This window comes from Macrobrachium nipponense, chromosome 19 (assembly GCF_015104395.2).
Source record: "Macrobrachium nipponense isolate FS-2020 chromosome 19, ASM1510439v2, whole genome shotgun sequence".
Taxonomy (NCBI): domain Eukaryota; kingdom Metazoa; phylum Arthropoda; class Malacostraca; order Decapoda; family Palaemonidae; genus Macrobrachium; species Macrobrachium nipponense.
In genome coordinates, this window is record NC_061088.1 from 38,403,374 (window position 1) to 38,414,055 (window position 10,682).

Here is a 10,682-nt window from a genome sequence, read left to right on the forward strand (position 1 = left end):
ATTTACATGTAAAACAACCAGTTTATTTTTATTAAATTCTCTATTTGTTATTCCTATTTTTTGCAGGTTCCACCGTGAACGCTGTAACAGCTCTACTGAATGGGGAAAATGCAAGGGAAACATTGTCGAGAGGAGGTCACTGTCAAGTAGGAGGTGCCAAACAACAACAGACACTGCTTAACAGGGAAGAGAGGAGGCCAACCGAATTATGAGTACTATCACCTATTCAAGTGTAGTAGGAACGCACATTGATGTGACAACGGCACTCAGAATTAACAGAACGCAGCTCGCCGAGGACATCTTGCGAACACTCCGGGAGAGGGGTATAAATTCTGTCATGTTATACCTGTGCAGCGTCATCATCAGACAGAGAATGGTGGGTGGCAGTGGTACCCATGAAACGGGTTCTTTTTACATTAATACACCACCTGTGCTAACATTGGTGGACACAGTGTACGAATCACTAAACGAAGCTATTGAATACATGGCGAGTAACCATGAAGACAGGCTCAACTTAAGCAAAGGTTCAGGTTGGCGCATCATGTTGCTACACAGTGTACAAATCAACATCTCGTGTTGAGAAATGGTGAACATAGTAAACTTTAAAGAGTATCCGCAGGAGTCAGGGGCGGCAGCCAAGTCGTCAACATCGAATCCAGGTACAACTGCGTTGTTACAGCGCTAGAAGCATATGTGCTACTCAGGAAAAACCACAACACACCAAGTAAAAACCTCCAGGGATGTGAAAAACTGGATAAGGACAAATCAGATCAGCATTAAACACACACCTGACATGCCACTGAACAGCGACTCCTTCAAGACACTGGAAAAAGACAACAACCTTAATATCTATGTGTACAAACTGTGTGAACTGGTCATGGGAAAACATCGGGAAAAATGATAGACTGTGCATCGCCCTAGAAAGGGGGGTAACACATCATGTCCCCGACTGGTCACTCTACTGCAAATTACGGATGAACACCTTGCACTCATCAAAGACATGTTCGCCTACATGAAGGCATTCCACTATGGGGTAAAGACAACGAGGAGAGAATACACAGGTGGCATGTGTTATCACTTTGTTTAATACCCCCGCCATTCGCGATGCCCACACCTTAAGTTGTTCAACCCGAACCACAGTTCTATACCCAGAACCCGACCGATTTAAACAGTTTGAAAAATCAAAAGCACCGAAGAAAACCTCGCACATCGCCTTCTTAGATTTTGAAGCGTATAACAGACAGCCTGATGTGGATGAAGACCAAAGAGTTGTGTCAAAACAGAAAGCATACACATATTGCTACGCAATCGTTGATGGCAGAAGCAATGAATACTGTATGCACAGAGTAGGTGTAGGTGAACGTTGTGTCGACGATTTTCTGGTAAAAATAGCCGAAGACTGGACCAGGATATGTGAGACGATGGTGGCACACAAAATCAGCATGACCTCTGAAACAACCCACCAGTTTGAACAGGCTACACACTGCAAAGGTTGCAACACAAGTTCACCGATAACACTATCAAAGTGCAGCATCACACGAACTACATACCGACGGACAACTATGTTTGTGCATTATGCAGGAAGTGTAATTTAATTTGAAATATGCAGACAGAGCCTTACCAGTGTTACTACACAATTTGTCTTACAATGCAGCACTCATCTTGAAAGAAATGGCCACCAAGCATAACTTCAAAATCTTGAAACGTGATGGAGGTACATTTTATTTGCTTAAAACTGGCAACATCAGATTGATGAACAGTGCCCACATGATCAGAGGATCACTTTCCAGTCTCGCATCGAGTCACATCAAGAAAGGAGCTTTGGAAATCACACACCAGATGTTATCTAAATATCCTGACGAGTGCGCCAAACTAGTTTTGAGCACAGGTAAACAGTACTACCCTTACGACTACATCACAGGTTTTGCAAAAATCTGGCATCCCTCCCAAAGTGTGTTTCAATTCCTCACTGACAGGGGAAAGCATACTCTGTGAAGGATATGAACACGTCTGCAAAATGTGGAATGCTACAAACTGTTCTAACTTACTGGATTACCCCGTTTGAAACCTTCTCATGGATGTGGGATTATTGGGGGATGTTTACTTAGCTTGGAGGAAGGCTGCTTATACACAGTTTGGACTGAACCCCGTTTACTATTTAACGTCTACCTCCCTCTCACTAGACGCTTTTCTCCACACTTCGCAGAAGCACCTCCCCTGATTTCCGATGGGGAAACTTACCAACTGATTGCTAACGACGTCAGAGGCAGTTTCTGCAATCTAGTCCAAAGGCATGCCATAGTGAACAACCCCGAGTTATACCTACAGTTTAAAGCTGGTGACCGACAATCATATATACTGTACATCGATTTTACCAGTCTTTATCCTATGGTGATGAGCAGATATAAAATGCCTTTGGATGAAATAATGGAGCTCTCCCCAACCAAACTAGAGAGGTTTACCACCAGTGATATCACATTCATCAATCAGGGAGAACACAGTTATCTCATCCTCCTTGATACTAAGAAGTTTTAGGGATGATGTCGCTCTCAGGACGGATGAGTTCCCTCTAGCTATACATCACATGAACGTAACCCTCCAGGATCTATCCCCTTACACTAAAAGCCTTATGGAAAAGTTTAATGTGAAGCTCCCTAAAAAAAATGTCAAACTGGTAGGCACACACTTGCCAATGCAAAACCACTTAATTTGCCTTCCCCTATTGCAAACATTAATAAGACTCGGTCTAGAAGTCGACATAAGAAAAGTTTGCAAGTTCAAACAAGGATTTTATTTAATAGAATATATCGAAGAGAATGCGGAGAGGAGAGCGAAAGAATCAGACCCTGACAAGAGGAACACCATCAAAATCTTGATGAACGGTCTTTTTGGCATGACCATTAAAAACCCTTTGAACTATTCCACCAGGACAGTTGTCACCACCGATGAACCCTCACTACTTAGAAATGTGTCTAAACATACATACAAGTCCTTTGAAAGGTTGAAAAATCAATGATACATTGTGAATCACTGCAAAGAGACTGTTACAACAGAATCCGTGATCTATGTCGGGTTCAGCATACTGGACCTGGCTAAGGACATGATGTACAAATTCCATTATGACATCCTTCAAAAACTGTATGGTGATAGAGTTAAGCTCCTGTACAGTGACACTGACAGTTTCATCTTCTCCCTGGAGACTGACAACCTCACACACGAATTGAATGATGCACTTAAACTGTATTTGGATTTGAGCAACTTTCCCAAAACTCATGAAGTGTATGATGATACACACAAGGGGGAACTCGGACTCGTCAAAGTTGAAGCAGTCTTCAAACTTATCAGAGAGTTCATTGGTGTAAAATCCAAAGTTTATTCATATGAAACGCAAAACAGTCGGTGTAACACTTTAAAGATGTCGCCAAAAGACTATTAGTCATAGCCAATACCGAGGTGTAACTGAGAATAGTGAGATCACTTACACCACAGTTCACAATTTGCAGATGGTGGGAGGAGCGATGTGTCAAACCCGACAGAGGAAGGTAGTTCTATGTCCGTTAGAAGATAGGTATTACATCACCCCTTATAAATCCCTCTCCTACGGTCACTCTCAGATTCCGGTGAATGAACGAGCACGGGGGAGCGGAAGGAGTTGACTAAAAAGAAGATGAGGAGGTCCTGGGAACCCCACTGCCGTCATTGCCACCGGCCGTGGCAAGCACATCCAAAGCCTCCGCCCAACCTTATGACTTTCAACCCTCACACTCCTTCACACTGCTTCCCCAAGATAAAAGATTGTTCCAAAAGACGCAGAGTGGACAGCAAATTGGAGGTTAAGCAGCAGCAGCAGCAGTGTCCGATAACTGTTCTCACAAATTCTTGGGCGAAGTTGATGCTTCCTCCCCACTGCTAAGAAAAATTGGCTCGGTTTGTGTAGATGTGTCACATACTAAAATGTGTGCCTGTATATATAAATTTATGTATGAATTTATAGGTTGAATTATTGTGAATGTATGTAAAAAATTATAACGCATAAAATCAATGCACAATCAAATTCGTTTCTCTACAACCCTCACCTGATTATAAAAAATTATGATGAATAAATACATTGCACAATCAAATTCATTTCTCTACAACCCTCACCTGTATATAACGCTCAGCTAAACGTTGCATCTGCTCAGTAGCGTATTAACTGCAACCATGGAAATGGGTCCCTTCCAGGAAGAAATCTTAAACCTTTTTGTCGTTTCTGCACGAATTATCATAGCAGGTTTCAGCAACAGCGGAAAATCGATCCTGTGTCAGAACATAATTGAAATGTATGAGGCCAACTTTCACTGTATTTTATATTGTGGGGTGTGTGAACACCCTCTGGAAAGACATCACACCATAAGTGCTAAATTCAAAGTATCCAAAGAGATACTAAACCCATTCGATTACAGCGAAAGAGGAATGGAGGATGGAAAAGGTCTATTACGTGTTTGTACTGGATGACTGTTTTCTTGAAGCCAGTGACAATAAATTCATCACCCAGGCATTCACTGCAGGACGGCATTCGGGCATATTGGTGATTTTCATAACCCAGAACATGTTTCACTTGGATAAATTCAGCACGAACATCAGTCTCAATTGCTCCCATTACATCGCTCATGAAGAACGGTGACATTGGACAGATTGAAACTTTGTGTAGACAGTTGCTTGGCCGGCAAAGGGGTGCAGAGGTTTTGGACATATACAAAAGAGCTTTAACACATAACCGGTACAGTTATCTATTAGTGGACTTCACTCCATCAACACCCGGACTGTTACAGCTCAGAACATATATCTTCGGAGAGACCGAATACCAAATCGCATACAAATATGACTGAAGAATAGTTCCAACTGCCCAGGAATTTATATGTGCATGTAATACAACCTAGCTGTTTTAGCAGTGTGAATCCGCTACTCAAAGCAGCAAAGAATGTGGACAGACACAACTAAAATGGATGTCACGGGCTTTTTACGGGGCCAGCCATCATACACCCTACATCAAACCACACGCAAGCATTTCCTTAGGAGAAAAATCATATCTTCCAAACCTCGAGCTGTGGCCAGCCCGGATCTGGCCAACATGTCAAAACTTGCTCCACACAATGAAGGTTATAAATATCTGCTATTCTTCATCAACCAATTTTCAAGGTATTTACACGTCCTCCCTCTGAAAAAAAAAAAAACGGTGTCACAGTGTGCAATGCTCTGAAAGTGCTTCTAGAATCTAGTGATTTTTTAGGACTGTCCCGTCTGAACAGCAATGAAGGTAGGGAATATTATAACAAACATGTGAGGAAATATCTAAAAAGTAGGAACATGTTGTTATATAGCGTCTACTCGCGGGAAATTAAAGTTTCTATAGCTGAAAGGGTAATAAGAACCATTAAAAACCGAATATACAGATACCTTACACACAAGAACACATTGAAATATATTGACGTTCTGCAGGACATAGTCGAAAGCTATAACAACTCACCGCACAGAAGTTTAGGGAATGGGCAGACGCCCAAGGAGGTGTATGCGATGAAGACTAAAGTGGACATTAAAAGTCAGTTCTTGAGAATGTATAAAAACACCTTTCCAACAACGGGCTGCAACAGTTTAACCTTGAACATTGGAGACACTGTATGCATAGCTAACAAAAACCGGAACGCTGCTTTCAGGAGAGGATACACAGTTCAAAACACTCTTGAAATGTTTAAAATCAAGAAGCTCATTACTTTGCAAAATCCTACAGTTTACATCTTAGAAGATTTAGCGGGAGAAGAAATAAAAGGTACATTCTACAAAGAAGAATTAATACCTACCGAATTGCCTGAAACCTAGGACATTGCCATCTTAGGGAGTAGGAGGAGAGGCAAAAGAACGCAATATTATGTTAATTGGAAGGGTTATCCTGCTCAATTTAATTCATGGGTCGACGAATCCCAAATTGTGCAGACATGAGTTGTAAAAAGGAAGCTTTAATACGTAAAAACAAAGATTTTATTTTATTCATCTCCGTTTGTCCCCCTCCAAGAGGAGTAGAGTAATTCCCACATTAAACAGAGCGTTTATTGCTACCATATCCGAAATATTTGGAAATTTTCTTTACGGTAATCTGACCAGAGAAACAACCCTCATTAAAAAGCTCAGAAGGTGTAAGAGGGAAATCCATCAAGTATCCTTGAAAACAAAAACATTAGCAGGGAAGAAAAACATATTGAAGAGTCGCAAAGCGGGCGCTATTCTATCCGTATTACTTTCTTTCACAGCCAGTTTGATAGAAAGTCTTTTTAAATAAGAAAATGAAAAAATATGAAGGAGTTCTACGTTATACCGGCCACCATGTATGAGAGATTAACAAAAGGTCAGGAAACTTGTGGTAACAGCACCGGCAATAACAACAACATTGTTAATAACCATGACGTCAATAGCGACTACAATAATAATAGTAATAATAATGTTAACAGCATCAATGCAGGTGGTGAAGACTGCAGTGGGGTAGGTAGGGTAAACACAGGTGCGGGTGATGCATAAATTCATCTTAAGCGCCTCAGCAGCGTGGTTGGTATGGTATTAGCGTCCCACCTCGGTGGTCGCGGGTTCGATTCTTGGCCATTCCATTGAGGAGTAAGAGATGTGTATTTCTGGTGATAGAAGTTCACTCTCGACATGGTTCGGAAGTCACGTAAAGCCGTTGGTCCCGTTGCTGAATAACCAGTGGTTCCATGCAACGTAAAAGCACCATACAAACAAACATACAAACGTGCAGAGGAGCGCAAATTTTCCCATGAATGCTAAATTTACACCTCCACCTCCTTTACCCTGCGTTGGGGATGACCGTGCGAAGAAGAAGAAATGGAGAACCACTAATTTTGAATGTGCTCAACCACGAAGTTACCCGCAAAAGAGTAAATCCTGACCTGAATAGTGTTATTCTTATATTGTTCAAAATCATCTGATACCATATGTAACAGCCTTAGTTAATCATCTGCAAAATTCAGGCACATTTGAATGGAATGAAGAAGGAGACCTGTCCCACCCGCTTACTGGATACAACATTTTAGATGTGGCTAGAGAATTTCAACCTAATAGGATGACGGATGATAGCAACATACCCAGTTATTATTACTTAATCGAAAATGGAGGTATTAGTAAATGGATGGTGAGAAATATCACTATAAAAAGACAGATAGCACCATGGCACAATTCGGTTAAGAAAGGAGGTAGCAGAAAAATGAAGAACAGGGTAGCAAATAAAAAGGGGGATGCTTGGCTGCCATATTGATGAATCACGAAATTATAGAGGTGGACCCGTTCATTCCTGTGGGTGTGATAAACTTTCGAAAGGAGCAGTTGTATTGGCATATCGCAAAATTATCAGAGATGAACCTGTTCAATCATGCGGGCACGATAAAGTTTTGAAGGGGGTGGAGCTTAATATGAATCATGGCGATGGGGAGGAGAGGACGTGGAAACCCCAGCAAGTTTAAGAGTGCGTTAGCGTATTTAGGCTCACCGAGTGTTGATGTACACACTCCCATTTACTGTTTGAGATGGCTTTTTCACCCTGCAAGCTGGTTTTGGGGAGTTTATCCGAGACCAAGTTCAAGAAGGAGTATGCCTGGTTGTAGCCACTAACTGCATAACATGTCAAAATTATGGATTAGTTGAAGACATTGTGAGGGTTTACCCTTATGCTGACATCATGGGTCACTGTTACAACAGAGCTGGGACTAGTTACGCTTCACTCCATCACCATGGGAGAGAAGGTACCGCCATTCTGACAGCACCCAAGGGAGAGAATATGTTTGATGCTGAAGAACCCGACCTTCCCATCATCTTCATGTTAACCCAATATGGAATTGGTGTGCCGTGGAAGGCAATGAATTCGCCATATTGAGTATAATGTATTCTAAGGATGAAGACCATGTGGAAAGGTTGCGGAACGATACGAGAGAAATGAGATACAATTACTTCTATTCAATGTTGAAGAGTTTAAAAATTAAATTAAAAAAGTATTGTTTGAAGATGCGAAATATGTCCTATTCCCCGCAGGGATTGGACAAAGCGGTCACATGAACTGTGTCTGGTTAAACCAATACCTACCTGTGATTATCTCCTTTGGCAAGGAGATGAAACGCCACGGAAAGTTCACATGTATAGTTGTCAAGGAGTCAGTTTTATCCTTCATGGAAGAGAAGTGTTCGGGAGATGTGCGGTTGAAGGATTCATTTTCCAAATTGAGACATTTGGAAGTGATGAACATGGAGAAATTAAGCCTTGGGGTTGAACTAAGCGTAGCTGTGTGACTCTCTTATGTAAAAGAAAAAAAAAATGTTTGCCAACCTGTATATGTACATGTGTATGTATGTATGTTCCATTATTTTGTATAATAAATACAATTAATTTTTGTATAATTTTTATTCATCCCTTCTAAGCTGTGTGGTATATACAACCTCAATAATGTGTATTACCAGCATTGTGCGTTCAGCATGTGTAGTGATCACATCGTATATGTGAATAGTGGGGTGTGCCTAGATTAATTTCCCGAAAACCGAACGTTTTAATTTGTAAACAGGTTGGCCACTCCCATAACTCCATCAAAAGATGTAGAATATGCATTAGGTGTCATAGGGGTTACACTCCCGAACGAATATTATGCCATCACACCAGAAGATGAAGATTTCACACTTCAGTTTAAAGTCACCTTTAATCAGAGTTCGACAACTTGCTCATATGCTTTCAAGTATGTTCCCGCTGTTGGCTTATTAGCGGGGGATATGAATAGATTGACTAAAAGCACTCAATACAGACAATACAGAACAACTGGAAACATTTTACGGTGCATACATTCGGGGTGTTATGCGTAGGGATGGGTTATTTGAACATACTTGAATGCTGAGGTTGCGAAAGTAGAAGGAGTTGTTTCATTTGTTGTAAAGTTTAGTGCACGTTTATTGGGGTTTAACAGAGGAGTGCAATACATGATTTATGGTGTGGGGGTGTTGAGAAATCATAGCTCCAAAACTCCCTATCTTGATGATCACAGTATCAATTACGTTTACTTATATTCCAACATTATTCAACCCTCATCGCTGGGTGATAAAACGGTAAATAAATTGGACTATTTCACGTTGGAATGTGGACAGAGTAGAGGTTTGCATAATGCAGTTTATAAACCTTTAAATACAAATGTGGTAGATCACATTTCCATTGGTGTGACAAATCAGAAGGGGGAGGGCATTAAGTTTATTGAAGGTAAAAATTCATGCAGCCTTCATATAAGACCAAGATGAGCGAAATTAGAATTTTTTCCTCATATTCATATTTTTCATATGCTCATGTTAGGTTAGGTTAAGGGACTTAGAATTTTTTCCCTCATATCATATTTATGTGAAATGGCGGTTTTTCGTCTGAAGGGTATAATTTGAGACAGAATGGGGTTAAGTATTTCACGTGGGTTAGGTTAGGTTAGGTTTGGTCAAGGGGCTTAGAATTTTTTCACTCATATTCATATTTATGTGAAATGGTGGTTTTTGCATCCATATAGTATATCTTGAGTCAAAATGGGGTTGGGTATTTTCAAGGGGTTGTGAAATGGTGGTATTTTTCATCCGTAGAGAATATCTTGAGCCAAATTGGGGTTAGGTATTTTCAAGGGGTCATTGAGCCGAAATGGGGTTGGGTATTTTCTAGGGGTCGTGAAATGGTGGTTTTTTCATCCGTAGAGAATATCTTGAGCCTGGGCTTGTGTATCTTCAGAGGGGTCGAGCAAAGCCACTGTTCTCCTCTTCATGAGCTATTTTGGGGTTCTTTTCTGAACTAGAGTGAACTATTTGGTGGTTTTCTCGTGGGGTCGTTAATGGTCAACGTACTACATGAAGCAAGTTTATGGGGTTTATCGCGTGTGAGCCGAAATGGGGTCTTTTTCCAGACTTATATATATATATATATATATATATATATATATATATATATATATATATATATATATATATATATATATATATATATATATATATATATATATATATATATATATGTGCGTGTGTGTGTGTGTTTGTGTGTGTGTGTGACATGTACACACATACTTTACACCTAATTCAATATTTACTTCTATATGTATACACACACACACATACACATACACAATGGTAGTTGTTGTTATTGTTTTTGTTGTTGTTGAAATAATCATTAACTTAGTAAATTTTTGCGACTAATAATGTTCTATTGAAAGAAAACAATGTTCTGTTTTTCACATCCAAGGGGAGGGGGTGTGGCGGCAGGGAGCGCCACGTGACCAGGTCCCCCCCCCCCCCCCCCCCCCTCCTCTCCACACCACCTTAAATCCGCCCATGACTGTAAAACAGCTTATAAATACTCGGTCGCCTGTCAAGGTATTGCTCAAATTACACCTGCACTCTTGGCTTGTTACTTTCTCTGATTTTCTTTATGTTTTCGACAATAAATTCATCAGCTTTAAAGTTGGCTTTGTTTCTGTAGGTGATGGTTTTTTTTTTTTTTTTTTTCAGCGTAAGGCCTTTCCAAATATTTATACTTAACTGAACTAACTAATGTATGGAGATATCACGCATTCAGGTTCGACTTGCATATCACTCATAACCTCGTTGTTTTTGTTTTGTATCACCAGGTCGATGGTATGGTTC